The sequence below is a fragment of the Peromyscus maniculatus genome, chromosome 1 (assembly GCF_049852395.1).
Source record: "Peromyscus maniculatus bairdii isolate BWxNUB_F1_BW_parent chromosome 1, HU_Pman_BW_mat_3.1, whole genome shotgun sequence".
Classification (NCBI taxonomy): domain Eukaryota; kingdom Metazoa; phylum Chordata; class Mammalia; order Rodentia; family Cricetidae; genus Peromyscus; species Peromyscus maniculatus.
In genome coordinates, this window is record NC_134852.1 from 164904542 (window position 1) to 164921559 (window position 17018).

Consider the following 17018-nt stretch of genomic DNA (forward strand, 5'->3'; position numbering starts at 1 on the left):
CAGTTAATTCTATGAAATTAGGAGTATATGTTGGAGGCCACAGAGATATGGAGCCATCTGGCCTTCTGTCCTGTTTGGCTGGCTTAACATAGCAGATGAGCAATGCACTTCCAGCTTCTTACTGTCTCCACTGATGACATCATAGCAGGTGTGAATAAGGCAGTGGTCACAGTCACTTTGGCAGGTTGACAAAGTAAACTTGAGGTTTTAGTGCAAAAGGAAAAATGTTCAGGTGCTGAGTGCTTTTGTTTTTGTTTGAAGAACTGGCTGTTTTGAGACCCCTTACAATCCAAATATTTAAAGATATCAGAGAATGTCAGAACTCAAAAGCATTCAATGAAGAATGACAACATTCTCCTCTCATAGTAGTTGTGGTTATGTTTGCTCCAGAAGAGATGCTGCCTTGAGACCCACCCTTTTAACAGGAAAACAGCCCTCGGGTAAATATTCTCCTTAAGAAACACCCCTCCCATACCAGAAGTACATTATTTAAACTGGTCACCTAACTCCTTCTTTTGTTTCTAACTAACTCCCGAGTGTACAAAACATAAAACCCTACTCCCAGGCAGGACATTTCCATCCTTGGCTATATGTGTTCAGAAATAAATTTATCATAGACTCAGAGCTCTGCTGTTGAGGAAGAGTTCCCACCTGACTCACTATATGTAAAATATTGAGTTCTCCAGGATGATGCTTTGATAGACACAGTTGCTTTTCCTTACAAGTTTGGTCATGTGATCCTCTCATGGTATGTGTTGGCTGTCAGATGTGTGTTCCTATGTTTATTACTTATAATGGGGAGGGAAAGTACTTTTTATTTTCTAGCTCTTATAAACAAAACTTCAGTGAGTCATCCTAATTAGACTATCATAAGTCATGTTCCTATTAGTGAATATGAATATATTGCTGGGGAAATGGATTGTGCAGTTTGGCATGAGATAAGCTGGAATCATTCACAGAATAGAGGCCAGATGGATTAAGAGTTCTAAAACCCCAGAGGTTCTATGAAGGTTATGGGAACACTTAAAAAACCTGGGTGTTATTGGTTAACCTCAAACTCATATGCTCAAAGTGAACATTTTAAAGATCTTCTTACTTTCATAGAATTTCCAAAGCAAGTAAGTAGGTGTTGCTTGTTCCTTAAAGGAACATATCTGAAACTTCAGAGTTCAAAAGCAGAAGGAAGCCAGGCATTATGGTGTCATGAAACATACAGAGCAGAGGTACTGATTGCTTTTATGAACACAGAATTAAGAAGCATCATAAGCTGGGAAGACAGTCCATTGCTTGCTGCTTCAAGCACGAGGATCTGCTTTCCATCCCCAGAAGCCATATAAAAAGCCAGGTGTGCTGATGTACACTTATTTTTTTAATTAAGAAATTTTTTTATTCATTTTACATACCAACCACAGATCCCCCTCTCTTCCCTCCTCCCATCCCCAGACTCCCCCTCATAACCCACTCCCCATTCTCTCCTCAGACAAGGTAAGGCCTCCCATGAGGAGTAGGCAGAGTCTGGTACATTCAGTTGAGGCAGGTTCAAGCCCCTCCCCCTGCATCAAGGCTGGGCAAGGTGTCCCACTATAGGTAACGGGCTCCAGAAAGCCAGCTCATGCAGCAGGGATGGATCCTGATGCTACTGCCAGGGGCCCCTTAAGCAAATCAAAATACACAACTGTGTTGCTTATACAGAGAGCCTAGTCTAGTCCCATGGAGGCTTCACAGCTGTTGGTCTAAGGTTCATGAGTTCTCACTAGTTTGGTTGCCTCTGTAGGTTTCTCCATCATGATCTTGATGCCCCTTGCTCATAGAATCCCTCATCTCTCTCAGACTGGACTCCTGGAGCTCAGCCTGGCGCTTGTCTGTGGATCTCTGAATCTTTTTCCATTAGTTCCTGGCTGAAGGCTCTATGATGACAGAGTTTTTACAGATCTGATTACTGGGGTAAGCCAGTTCAGGCACCCTCTACTATTGCTGGGGTCATCCTTGTGGATTCCTGGGAACTTCTCTAGCACTCTGTTGAAGTCTCCTACTACTAGTTTGTGGGGTTTAATGTGTGATTTAAGCTTTAGTAATGTTTCTTTTACATATGTTGGTACCCTTGTGTTTGGGGCATAAATGTTCAGAATTGAGACTTCATCTTGGTAGATTTTTTCCTTGATGAATATGTAATGTCCTTCTGGATCTCTTTTGATTGACTTTAATTTGAAGTCTATTTTATTAGATATTAGGATAGCTACACCAGCTTGTTTCTTAAGTCCATTTGATTGGAAAGGCTTTTCCCAGCCTTTTACTCTGAGATAATGTCTGTCTTTAAAATTGAGGTGTGTTTCTTGTATCCATTAGAAGGATGGAGCCTGTTTTCATATCCATTCTGTTAGCTTGTCTTTTTATAAGTGAATTGAGTCCATTGATATTAAGGGATATTAATGACCAGTGATTGTTAATTCCTATTATCTTTTGGTGGTAGTATGTGTGTATTTCCATTCTTTGGGATTTGCTGCTGTGGGGTTATGTTGCTGTAGAGCTTCTCTCCAGGTTCCCTAAGCCCCACATTCCCACAATCCACTTATAAAATAATCACTCAGACGCTTATATCACTTATAAACTGTATGGCCATGGCAGGCTTCTTGCTAACTGTTCTTTTATCTTAAATTAACCCATTTTTATAAATCTATACCTTGCCACGTGGCTGGTGGCTTACCAGAGTCTTTACACGCTGCTTGTCCTGGCGGTGGCTGCAGTGTCTCCCCCCTCAGCCTTCCCCTTCCCAGAATTCTCCTCTCTCCTTGTCCCACCTACTTCCTGCCTGGCAACCTACTTCCTGCCTGGTCACTGGCCATCAGTGTTTTATTTATATAGAGCAATATCCACAGCAGGGTTATCTATTGCCTATGTTTTCATGGGTGCATCTAACTTCCTTAGGTTGGATTTTTTTTTCTTCTAGTGCTTTCTGTAGGACTGGATTTGTGCATAGGTATTGTTTAAATCTGGTTTTGTCTTGGAATATCTTGTTCACTCTGTCTATGGTGATTGAAAGTTTTGCTGGGTATAGTAGTCTGGGCTGGCATCCATGGTCTCTTTGTGTCTGCATTACATCTGTCCAGAACCTTCTGGCTTTCACAGTCTCCATTGAGGAATCGGGTGTTATTCTGATGGGTCTGCCTTTATAAGTCGCTTGGCCCTTTTCCTTTGCTGCTCTTAATATTCTTTCTTTATTCTGTATGTTTAGTTTAGATTATTTTGTGGCAAGGGGACTTTTTGGGGGCGTCTAGTCTTTTTGGTGTTCTGTAAGCTTCTTGTATCTTCATAGGTATTTCCTTCTTTAAGTTAGGAAAGTTTTCTTCTATGATTTTGTTTGTATATTTTCTGTGCCTTTGAGTTGGTATTCTTCTACTTCTATCCCTATTATTCTTAGGTTTGGTCTTTTCATGGTGTCCCAGATTTCTTGGATGTTTTGTGTTATGACTTATTTGGCTTTAGTGTTTTCTTTGACTGATGAATCTATTTTCTTTGTTGTATCCTCCATGCCAGAGATTCTCTCTTCCATGTCTTGTATTCTGTTAGTTATGCTTGTATCTGTAGTTCTTGTTCATTTACTCAGACTTTCTATTTCCATCATTCCCTCAGTTTGTCTTTTTCATTGTTTTTATTTCAATTTTCCTATCTTGAACTGTTTCCTTTACCCGTGTAATCGCTTTTTCTTGGTTTTCTTTGCTTTTTTTTTGTTTTTTAAGGGATTTATTGATTTCTTCCAGTTTTGGTTGTCTTTTCCTCAATTTCTTTTAGGGACTTTTTCATTTCCTCCTTAAAGACCTCTATCATCTTGATAAAGTTAATTTTAAGGTCACTTTCTTCTGCTTCTTCTCTGTTGTGATGTTCATGTCTTCCTGTTGAGAACTAGTAGGTTCTGGTGGTGCCAAATTGTTCTCTATGTTGTATGTACTTTTTCACAGGCATCTACTCATCTTCCTCCAATAGGTGCAAGAGGTGTCTGTGTTTGAGTGAGTTGCTCTTGTTCTAATCTGTGCTTACTGTGTCTATGTCTCAGGGTTTACTCTAGGTTCAGTCTTAGCTCTTAGTCTAATTGGAGCTGTCGGATTCTGTGTTTCAGGAAGCTGCTGAGGTCGCAGGGGGATGGGTGGGTTTGGGGTTTGGGGTTTGGAGAGTGGGTCTTGTAGATTGCAGGGTCCGATGGGGTGTGTTGGTGGAGAAGCCTGCCTGCAGGGGTCTTCCTTGCTGGCCTACAACTGGATCAGCTATGGGTGGGGGTTGTGCCTCAGGGCCTAGGTCCTAGAGGTAGGACTCTCTGGGTGGTAGAAGATTTACTTACTTCTTGGTCCAGTCAGAGCTGGTGGATTCTGTGTGCCAGGGAGCTGCTGAGGTTGCAGAGAGATGGGTTGGTTTGGGGTAGGGAATAGGTCTTGTAGATTGTAGGTCCAATGGGGGGTGTTGGTGGGGGAAGCCTTCCTGTAGGAGTCTTCCCTTTTGACTGGCAACTGGGGCAGTGATGGGTGGAGGTTCTGGGGCACTGATATACATTTGTAATCCCAGTGTTGGGAAATAGTGGAGGTCAGTGGATTCCTGGGGTTCAAAGGCTAGCTAGCATAACTCAATTGGTGAAAGACCATCTTGAAAAATAATACACAGGCACATATATACAACCTGTTTATACACATACCTGTCTCCCAACCTGCATTCCCCCTCCACACCATCCACTGAAAAGAAGCACCAAAACCAGATTTTATTTAGGAATGTGAAATAAAAACAAAAACAAAACTCCTAGTTGAAATAAAGTTGAAAAAATTATCTAGCATGCTCAAGGCTCTGGCTTCAATTCTTCAGAACTGCAAAAAATAAAACAAACACATATTTGAAGATGAGAAATGATTCCTATTGAAGATAAGTTATAAGCTGGTCTTCAGTAAAGGCGATAGCAACATTCCCTAAAGTACAAGACTGGAAAAGCTCCTGTCTGTCCCCAGGACACAAAATGTTGGTACTGAGAGAATGTGGCACTAGCACTGCAACTGAGGGCTGGGACCCAGAGATTAAAGGGAGATGAAAGTCTCCTGAGACTCACAGGGCTGAGAAATCTTGGAGGAGAGGCAGTGCCTGAGCCGTACTTTCCACACAACTGAAACAATTTCTGGTGTGCAGCAAGGCCCCAAACCTATTCTGTAAGAAGTGAGACAGTGTGTGTGGGAGGTTTCCTGCCCCAGATAGGATAAGCATATAGTGCCTAAATTAATGTGTGGGAAGAAAGCTGCTGCATCAGGATTCTGGAAAATTGCATAGATTTTTCTTGCATGTCAATGAAGTAAATCCAGCTTCCCCCCTATCTTAGACACCACTGAATCATTTGTTTGGTATTTTTGAGACAGGGTTTCTCTGTGTAGTTTTGGTACATGTCCTGGATCTTGCTCTGTAGACCAGGCTGGCCTCAAACTCACAGAGATTCACAGAGATCCACCTGGCTCTGCCTCCTGAGTGCTGGGATTAAAGGCATGCACCACCACCACTCAGCCGACATCACTGAATCTTAACAAATGTTGTATTATAGGATTCATATTTTTGCTTGGGATAAATACACAATTCCAATTAGGGCTATTTCAGATCACAGGTACTGAACAAATATTGTCAACAATGTACAGACTATAACCCAAAGAATGCTTTGTTTGATTTTAGACTACAATGCTTTTGAACTGTGCTGAGTAAGAGAAACTGATGTAATTGAGGATAGGTATGGGAAATCAAGTGGAAGTAATTTTTTTTTTTTTTTTAGCTTTTCTTGACACATATCTTGAGTTTAGTTGGTTAGTTTCTCCTGTCTGTGGTCAAATACCTGACAAGAAACAACTTACAGGGAAGCAGGTCCTGTTTGGCTCATGGTTGGAAAGTACAGCCCATCTTAATGGTGAAGGCGTAGCAACAGAATGAAGCTGCTGCTTGGTCATATCTGTGTAGATCAGAGAGCAGAGAAAGAAGGATGCATCTTCTCAGCCAGTGTTCTCCATTTACTTTTCCCTTCATTCCAAGACTCTAGTCCAAGGAATCGTGAAGCCTGCATTTAGCATGGGGCACTCCCTCAGTTAATTCCCTATGGCAAAGCCTTCAAAGGAAACCCTTGGTGTCTCTTTTTTTTTTTTTTTTCTGTGTATGGGTGCTTTGCTTTTTTTTTAAAAGTTATTTAATTTTTATTTCAATTTTTTTTATTTTACAACACCATTCAGTTCAACCTAATAGCCACAGATTCCCCTGTTCTCCCCTTCTCGCCCCCCTCCCGCTCCCCCCAGCACACCCCCCCATTCCCACCTCCTCCAGATCAAGGTCTCCCCCGAGGACCGGGATCGACCTGGTAGACTCAGTCCAGGCATGTCCATTCCCCACCTCCCAGACCGAGTGCTCCACCAGGGGCCCAGCCGTGGATGTCTGCATCCAGATTCCTCAGTCCTTGGATGGGGTTTATGGCACAACTATCAGGGTGTCTGGCCATCCCATCACCAGAGTAGGTCAGTTCCTGCCATCTCTCGACGATTGCCAGCAGTCTTTTGCGGGGGTATCTTTGTGGATCTCCGTGGGCCTCCCTAGCTCTCTGCTTCCTCCCCTTCTCATGTGGTCTTCATTTACCATGGTCTCCTATTCCTTGTTCTCCCTCTCTTTTCTTGATCCAGCTGGGATCTCCCACTAGCTTTCCCTCGACCTTCGCCCTTCATTGTTCCCACTCATGACCAGGCTGTTCATGTAGATCTCGGCCATTTCTCCGTGTCTTTTTTTTGGGGTCCCGTTTTCCAGGTAGCCTCACTGGTGATGTGAGTAGCAGTCCAGTCATCCTTGTTCCACATCTAGCATCTTCCTGAGTGAGTACATACCATATTTGTCTTTCTGAGTCTGGGTTACCTCACTCAGGATGATTTTTTCTAGATCCACCCATTTGCCTGCAAACCGTATGATGTCATTGTTTTTCTCTGCTGAGTAGTATTCCATTGTGTATATGTGCCACAATTTATTTATCCATTCTTCAGTTGAAGGGCATCTAGGTTGTTTCCAGGTTTTGGCTATTACAAACAATGCTGATATGAACATAGCTGAGCAAGTGCCCTTGTGGTATGATTGAGCATTTCTTGGGTATATGCCCAAGAGTGGTATAGCTGGATCTTGGGGGAGATTGATTCCCAATTTTCTAAGAAAGCGCCATATTGATTTCCAAAGTGGTTGTACAAGCTTGCATTCCCACCAGCAGTGGAGGAGAGTTCCCTTAGTTCCATATCCTCTCCAGCATAAAGTGTCTTCAGTGTTTTTGATCTTAGCCACTCTGACAGGTGGTATCTCAGAGTTGTTTTGATTTGCATTTCCCTGATGATTAGGGATGTTGAGCAATTCCTTAAGTGTCTTTCAGCCATTTGGGTTTCCTCTGTTGAGAATTCTCTGTTTAATTCTAAAGCCCATTTCTCTATTGGACTGTTGGTCGTTTTGATGTCTAATTTCTTGAGTTCCTTATATATTCTGGATATCAGTCCTCTATCACATGTGGGGTTGGTGAAGATCTTTTCCCATTCTGTAGGCTGTCGCTTTGCCTTGTTGACCATATCCTTTGCTCTACAAAAGCTTCTCAGTTTCAAGAGGTCCCATTGATTGATTGTTTGTCTCAGTGTCTGCGCTACTGGTGTTATATTTAGGAAGTGATCTCCTATGCCAATGCGTTCAAGACTACTTCCTACTTTCTCTTCTAGCAGGTTCAGAGTAGCTGGATTTATGTTGAGGTCTTTGATCCACTTGGACTTAAGTTTTGTGCATGGTGACAGATATGGATCTATTTGCAGCCTTCTACACATTGATATCCAGTTATGCCAGCACCATTTGTTGAAGATGCTTTCTTTTTTCCATTGTACACTTTTGGCTTCTTTGTCAAAAATTATATGTCCATAGGTGTGTGGGTTAATGTCAGGGTCTTCAATTCAATTCCATTGGTCCACATGTCGGTTTTTATGCCAATACCAAGCTGTTTTTATTACTGTAGCTCTATAGTAGAGCTTGAAGTCAGGGATTGTGATGCCTCCAGAAGTTGTTTTATTGTACAGGTTTCTTTTAGCTATCCTGGGTTTTTTGTTTTTCCATATGAAGTTGAGTATTATTCTTTCCAGGTCTGTGAAGAATTGTGTTGGTATTTTGATGGGGATTGCACTGAATCTGTAAATTGCTTTTGGTAAGATTGCCATTTTTACTATGTTAACCCTGCCTATCCATGAGCATGGGAGATCTTTCCATTTTCTGATATCTTCTTCAATTTCTTTTTTCAGGGACTTAAAGTTCTTGTCATATAGGTCCTTCACTTGCTTGGTTAGTGTTACCCCAAGGTATTTTATGTCATTTGTGGCTATTGTAAAGGGTGATGTATCTCTAATTGCCTTCTCAGCTTCTTTGTCCATTGTGTATAGGAGGGCTACTGATTTTTTTGAGTTGATCTTGTATCCTGCTATGTTGCTGAAGGTGTTTATAAGCTTTATCAATTCCTGGGTGGAATCTTTGGGGTCACTCAAGTATACTATCATGTCATCTGCAAATAGGGAAAGCTTGACTTCTTCCTTTCCAATTTGAATCCCCTTAATCTGTAGCTAGAGTTTTCCTGCCTTGCCCACAGTCAGGACAAATCTTTGTCACCCGCCAGTCCCACAGTCGCTCAGACCCAACCAAGTAAACAGAAACTTATATTGCTTACAAACTGTATGGCCGTGGCAGGCTTCTTGCTAACTGTTCTTATAGCTTAAATTAACCCATTTCTATAAATCTATACCTTGCCATGTGGCTGGTGGCTTACTGGCGTCATCACATGCTGCTGGTCATGGCGGTGGCTTGCAGTGTCTCTCTGCCTCAGCCTTCTGCTTCCCAGAATTCTCCTCTCTCCTTGTCCCACCTACTTCCTGCCTGGCCACTGGCCAATCAGTGTTTTATTTGACATACAGACCATCCCACAGCACTTCCCCTTTTCTTTTTTTAAAAAGGAAGGTTTTAACTTTTATACATCTCCAAAGCCAGGTTGGTATATTTGGAAATTTGGGCGTAGCTTCTCTTACTACTTCCTGCTGGAGGGGGGCGCTGTATCTTATGGGGACACAAAGAAAATTTAAGGATCATGGAGTAGTCCGTGAGGCTGTATTGTCTGAGCCAGTTGCCTTGAAACGATTCTGGATGTTGGATCATCTGGACCATGGTGTCATCGGAGACCTTTCAGGGGGTCTTGGCTGGTCAAACCTGATGTATCTTAATCTGGAACAAATCCATAGCCTCTGGCTTTCTGTAGAAACAAAAGCAGAGCCTCTTTTCCAAAGCAACATATCCTTATAGCCAAATTTTGAAGTCAAGGTACCTTTAAAATACACATTTTGGCATAACTCAACAGCTTTTGCAATCAAATGTTTTTCTTCAGTTACAAATATCAAAGAGAACATAATCCAGATTCTCTGTGTGGTAGCCATCTTTACGTGGCTTATTTTTTATATTACCTTGAGCCTATTGCTTTAAACTGCAGCCTTTTGAGCCTGAAACGGATCTGTGGCTGCTGGCTCCACCCACTTCAGCTTCCCCAAATGGCGGTGGTATGTTTTCCACCAGCTCTGGGAGCCATCCTGGGTCTATGCTTTTATCAAAGCAGTGTGTAGTCCAGAAATCTCTTTTTTTGTTTTGTACTAGCAAAGGCTAAATCCACCACACAGCTTAATGTGCCACTTGCAGAGGCCCAGCTTAATGTGCCATTTGCAGAGACCTCATTCCCGCCATACTGCAGATCGAGCTCGCACGCTAGGAACCCTCCAGTAACTCAAACTGGCAGCTGCTGCTCATTTGAGAGAGACAATTAGGAAGCTGTTTTTAGCTCCATTTTAGACTCTTTTCTCAGGTTTTAGGTAGAAACTCTTGCTAACATGTTGGACGCCATTTGTAGCTAGAGTTTTCCTGCCTTGCCCACAGTCAGGACAAATCTTTGTCACCCGCCAGTCCCACAGTCGCTCAGACCCAACCAAGTAAACAGAAACTTATATTGCTTACAAACTGTATGGCCGTGGCAGGCTTCTTGCTAACTGTTCTTATAGCTTAAATTAACCCATTTCTATAAATCTATACCTTGCCATGTGGCTGGTGGCTTACCGGCGTCATCACATGCTGCTGGTCATGGCGGTGGCTTGCAGTGTCTCCCTTGGTGTCTCTTAATACAGTCAGTTTGACAATCTAATAACTGTTCTCCTCTACTGAGGATTTGCTCAGGACAGACATGTGACTCTATAGTGCCCCCCCCTCAGGATTTCCTGAGAAGGAAGAGTTCCCATCTGTTTGAACTGCTAGCTGTGAGAATAATACAACCTCATAGCTGCTGAAAAATATATTATCACTTAAAGAGGAGCCTGCTTGATAAAAAAGCTAACAAAAGGAAAGTAGAATTGAATGATAGAAAGGTTCCTTCCACTTTTAAAAGCCACCTAACTCTACTATATCAGCAATCTAGGAAATCACATTAATGAATTAATTCTTGTCTCCATCTAAACTGATTTGAGTTGGTATTCTGTTACTGATAGGGTGTGTGGAACAGACATTCTGACTTTTACTAGTTTAAAGTATAACGAATGAATGAATAAATAAAACATTCAAACATGTTCAATGTACATACCCACTAACTGCCTTCATAAATACTAATAGATAAAAATAATTTATGGCCATTGCTCTATGCTTCTTTACACTATAGCAGTGAAGCCTTTTTTATTTTAAGTATAAAATGTGCTGTGTGTTTTTCATATATGTGGAACAAAATCTTGCTTCCTGTACAATTTTCCAGGGAAGTTGAGGAATGTGTGTGGACATCACTACAGAGAAGGGGGTGCTTTCATCTTAAGAGATTCAAAAGTGTCCTGGAAATCACGATACACATGCCTTTCCTAGTTCTTACTTATGGAAAGCTGTTAAATGATATTACCACAACTCTGCCTGTATATGGTGAAAAATAGTTTTTTAAATCTTTGTATCTAATTTTCAAACAAAAAAGTTAAACTACTTCTTTATTTCAAACACAGTTACATTATGAGTTAGAGATGCATTGATGTTGTGAGGGGCACATACACTCAATAAAACAGCCTTGTACTTAAATTAAGGTTATCCAGAGATTGACAATATGAAGACCATTTCTAGTGATTCTGAGAGGTGATTTTAGGCACACCTGGATATTGAGGTGATTTCCATTATGTTCAATGACACTTAGAAAATATAACATTCCCTCTGCAGGTGTTCTTTTACATGTTAGATAGGAGTTAAGATATATTACAGGTGTCCACATGCTATCCAGTCATTCCCTGTCCCCCTCCAGTATGTAGCCCTATGGGTCTCTGACCACCCATCAACAACTTTTCCGCAATACACCAAATGTAGCCTGAGTCTCATAACTAGTGTTCTGGCCTAACCTAACTACCCCTGTCTATGGTGATATTTTATTTTGTATTAAAATGTTATTTGTATGTTAATAAATAAAATTGCCCAGGGGTCAGAGCTATTAGCAAGCCATAGGAAAGCTGGGCGGTGGTGGTGCATGCCTTTAATCCCTGCACTTGGTAGGCAGAGCTAGGTAGATCGCTGTGTGTTCAGGGATACAGCCAGCATTGGAGACACACGCCTTTAATCTCAATGCCAACCATGGAGGACCTGGAGGTCTGTGCAGACAGGCAATGACGAGGCAGTCATGTGGTTGGGTTTGTAACCAATGAGAAGGCAGAACTGAAAGTCTTTATAAAGACTTTAACACAGGAAGTAGCTCTCTTCCGGAGAGGTAGGACCACCGCAGGAGGAAGGGTAAGGTTTTAGCTCTTAGCTCTGACCTCTTGGCTTTCTTCTTTGCATTGGTTCTGTGTTTCTTCTTTAATAAGACAGTTGGATACATCTACACCTGCCTTCTAACCCAAAGGAGCTCTTAACTTCAACCAGGAACCTCCCTACCTGCAACCACTTGCAGGTCTCTTCTGTACTCCTTGCAACCATTCCACTTGTGGTATCTATATTTCCCACATTCTCCTTCAGGGTCTAGCCCTCTGAATCTCCATGACTGCCCATCTACTCCTTCTCCACAACTCTCCATGTCTATCCTAGCTCCCACATACAGTGCTCTGTCCCAGTCTGGCTTCCCATGTTTGCACATATAGAAGAATCAAATTAGATTCATACTTATCATTCTTCATAAAACTCAAGTCCAGATGGATCAAAGACCTCAAACATAAAACTAGATACACTGAATTTGATAGAAGAGAAAGTAGGAAACAGCCTTGAACTCATAAGCATAGGAAAAGACTTTCTGAACAGAACACTGTTAGTGCAGGCACTAGGATTAACAATTAATAAATGAGACCTCACGAAACTGAGAAGCTTCTGCATTGGTAAGGGCACAATCATTCAGAAAAAGCAGCAACCTACAGAATGGGAAAAGATTTTCATCACCTCCATATCCAATAGAAGTCTAATATTCAAAATACATAAAGAACTCAAGAAACTAGATACCAAGAAATAACCCAATTGAAAAATGGAGTCGAGATCTAAATAGAGAATTCTCAATATAGGAAACTCAAATGATTGAGAAACAAAGGAATGTTTAACATCCATAGCCATCAGGGAAATACAAATCAAAACTATTTTGAGATTTTATCTGACACCTGTCAGAGTAGCTAAGAGCACAGAACAAGTAGCAACTCATGCTGCTAAGATTGTGAAGAGAAACACTCATCCATTGCTGGCAGAAGTGCATACTCATTCAGCCACTGTGGAATCACAGTGGCAGTTCCTCAGAAGGATAGGTATCAATCTACCTCACGATCCAGCTATACCACTCTTGGGCATATACCCAAAGAGGGTTCATCTTATCACAGAGATACTTCTTCAAGCAAGGTCATTGCTGCTCTCTTCATAACTATCAGAAATTGGAGGCCAGGTGGTGGTGGCACACGCCTTTAATTCCAGCACTCGGGAGGCAGAGCCAGGCGGATCTCTGTGAGTTTGAGGCCAGCCTGGGCTACTGATTGAGATCCAGGAAAGGCACAAAGCTACACAGAGAAACCCTGTCTCGAAAAACAAAAAACAAAAACAAACAAACAAACAAAAAAAGAAATTGGAAACAGTCTAGATGTCCTTCAGCAGAAGAATGTATAAAGAAAGCATGGTTCAAATGCACAAATTCATTTTATTAGTCATTAAAAAATGACATGAAATTTGAAGGGAAATGGGTGGAACTAGAAAAAGATCATTTTGAGTAAGGTATCCCGGACCCAGAAAGACAAATAGGTTATCTATTCACTTTTATGTGGGATACTAGCTGTTAAGTCAGTGATAACCAAGCTATAATCCATAGAACAACAGAAGTTAGTTATAGAATAAGGGATTAAAGGGAACACATATATCTCATTAGGAAAGGGAAATAAATTAGATGTGGATGGAAATGGGAGATGGCTGGAATTAGAGGATCAGGTGGGGAGTGGAAGGGAAAGGGGGTTGTAGGAGAGAGTACAAGGAGAGACAGGTAAAATTAATGGGCATTGAGGGGCAGTATGGAATACAGTAGAAACTTCCTAATAAATATATATGCAAGATATATTCATATATTCATAATATATATATATATATATATATATATATATATATATATATGAATGCAAGATAAATGTTATTGCCAAATAATGAGGGAAACAGAATCCCAAGTGACCATCATGTGTCATCCAAGGAACCTTCTAGTACCAAGATTAAGTTACATCCAATTAATCTTTTTTTGTGAAAGAGGCCTCATAGGAATTGTTAAACAACCTAGCCCATTGCCAAGACTATAGATTGTTCTTCATAAATTGACAGCAGGCCCCAACTGCTGAAGACAACACCCATAGAACTCATTGAACATAGACAAGAAGGCTTACATAGAGCCTTCACCCCTGTGTTCTAGCTTCTTTGGTACAGAAACAACTTCTGCAGGCTATTAAAAAAAGAAACATAAACACCAACACAGCCACAAAATCTTTGATCTACAATGGTATACTGACTGCAAGATAGGCTAATTTAATGGCACAAAGTTTGTTGGAGTAACCAACCAATGACTGATTTGACTTAAGGCCCACTCTATGAGATGGAACCCATACCTGACTCTTTTTGGTGACCAAGATAGATAGCCTCAGGGACATAGGGTAAAAGCTAATACTACTGCTCTAAACAATGGCAGCAGCAAACAACAACAGAAACAACATAGCACTAAAATGACTCCTAATGATATCCTGCTATATTCATAGATCAATGCCTTGCTCAGACATCCTCAGAGTTTACTTCTGCTGCAGATGGGGACAAATACAGAGACCCAGAGCCAGACATGAAGCGACTGAGAGCCCTTGTAATACTGTACCCTAAACAAGTATCTCCATCAAATCCCTCCCCTCAGAGCTCAGGTAACCCCATGAAGAGGAGGCAAAAAGAGTGTAAGAGCCAGAGGGGTTGGAGGACACCAAGAAAACTAGGCCCTCTACATCAACATGATCAAAGCTCATGAACCCACAGAGACTGAGGTAGCATGCACAGTGCCTGCATGGGTCTGCATTAGGGCCTCTGCATATATATTATGACTTCCAGTTTAGTGTTTTCATGGGATGCTTGAGTGAGTAAACAAGTGGGCCTCTGATTCTTGTGCCTTTCTTGGCCTCTTTTCCTTCTGTTTGTTTGTTTTGTCAAATTTTAATTTTTTGTTTTTGTTTTATCTTATTATTATCCCTTAGAAGTCTGTGTTTTTTTTAGTGAGAGACAGAAAGGGAATTGATTGAGAGGGGAGGGGAAGCAGGGAGGAACTGGGAGGAAAAGAGGGGGAAAACCATAATCAGGATATATTACATGAAAAAAATAATCCACTTTCAATTAAAAACACACACACAGGAAAGAAACATGTAGGAAATGTGGACATCATGAAAAAAACCAAACATTTGAATTATAGACATACATGAGGAAGAAGAATCCAAGTCAATGACATAGACCAGATTTTCAATAAGATCATAGAAGAAAAAACTTCCCCAAACTAAGGAAGCACATTCCCCTTTAATGCAAAAAGCACACAGAACATCAAATAGAAAATACCAGAAAAGAAAATCCTTACAGCGCAAACTAAAACACTAAGTATACACCACCACCACCACCACAACAACAACAACAAAATACACCGAAAGCTGCAAGAGAGAAAATATAAGCCAAATATAAAGTAAAACCATTTCTAAACAATTATTTCTCAGTGAAAACTTTGAAAGCTAGAAGAGCCTGGAACAATTCATTCTAAACCTAACTGACTCTGATGGCCAGCCTTGACTAATACACCTGTAAATCTATTTGCCATGGCTGAAGGAGAAAGAATATTTTTTCTATAATGTCCACAGCCTTGAAAAATTTATATTCAACAGACCAAACCTAAAGATGATGCAGGAAGCATTTTTTTAGAGTTGAAGAGAGGAAGAAGCATAGTATAGAGACCATGGAAAGAAATATGAATCCAAAACAAAACACAGAAAACTACCGAGAACACAAACAGTAACAGCAAAAACAACAATACAATCATCACAATTAACACACAAATTTCAGTATTAAGAGCAAATACCAATGGCCTCAATTCTCTAATAGAAATACATGGGCTAACTGAATGGATCAAGAAAGAAAATCTACTTATCTTTTGCCTACGAGTAACACATTTGGTTTTAAAGATAGGCACTGCCTTAGAGTAAAAGGACAGACAAAACTACTCCAATCAAATGGAAAAAGGAAGCAGGGAAACATTGGTATCCTAATATCTGATAAGAGAGACTTCAAAATAAAATGAAGTGGAAGAGATGGAGATTTTGTTATAATCAAGGGAAGAGTTAACCAAAAAGACATTACCATCTTAATGTGTACCAAACTCTGAGTACACAATTTCATAAAAATTCTACTATTGGATTTAAGTACACAGATTAACATCAATCCCTTAATAGTAGATAATTTTAGTACTCCACTTTCTTCAATAGACAGGTTGTCTGGACAAACAGACAAAAACAGAGAAACACGAAGTGTTTGACATCAAGCATCAACTGGGCTTAAAATATGTCAAAAGAATACTACACCCAAACACCAGTGAGTACACTTTCTACACAGCAGTATACCATTCTAGGACACAAAACATACCTACAAATTCAAAAAGTTTGAAATTATGCCATGTAGCCTATCTGACAGCAATGCAACAAAGCTTAAAATTGACAGCAAAAACTGTTGTAAATACACAAACTCATGGAGATTAAACAACTTATTCTTTCATGATGAATGGACCAAGGAAAAAAAAAATCAATACAAAAATTTTCCTGAAACTAAACGAAAATGGACGCTTGGCTCAATCTGGGAGGAGGGCACTGAACCTGCCTGGACTGAGTCTACCAGGTCGATCTCAGTCCTTGGGGGAGGCTTTGCCTGGAGGAGGTGGGAATGGGGGGTGAGCTGGGGGGAAGGGGAGGGGGGCAAGAAGGGGGAGAACAAGGGAATCTGTGGCTTTTATGTAGAACTGAATGATATTGTAAAATAAAATAAAAGGGGGGAAAAAAGAAAATGCAATCCAACAAAACCATTGGGACACATTGGAAGCAGTCCTACAAGGGAAATTTATAACTCTTAAGTACCCCCATAAAAAAAATCAGAAAGAGGACAAGTAAATGACTTAAAAAGATGAAAAAGAGAACAGAGCAAATCTAAGACCAGTCTATGGCAAGAAAGAATAAAAATCAAAGCGGGAATCAATTGAATAGAAACAAAAGAAAAAAATAGTGAATCTAAGAACTGGTTCTTTGAGAAACTAAACAAGACTGGCAGACCCTTGGCCCAGGTAACCAAAAGCAAGAGAGGACCCAAATTAGCAGAAGCAGAAAGGAAGAGGGAACATTAAAACTGACACACACACAAAAGAAAAGTACAGTCTATTATTTATGATAAACAAAGACTCAAAAATACTCCAAATATTT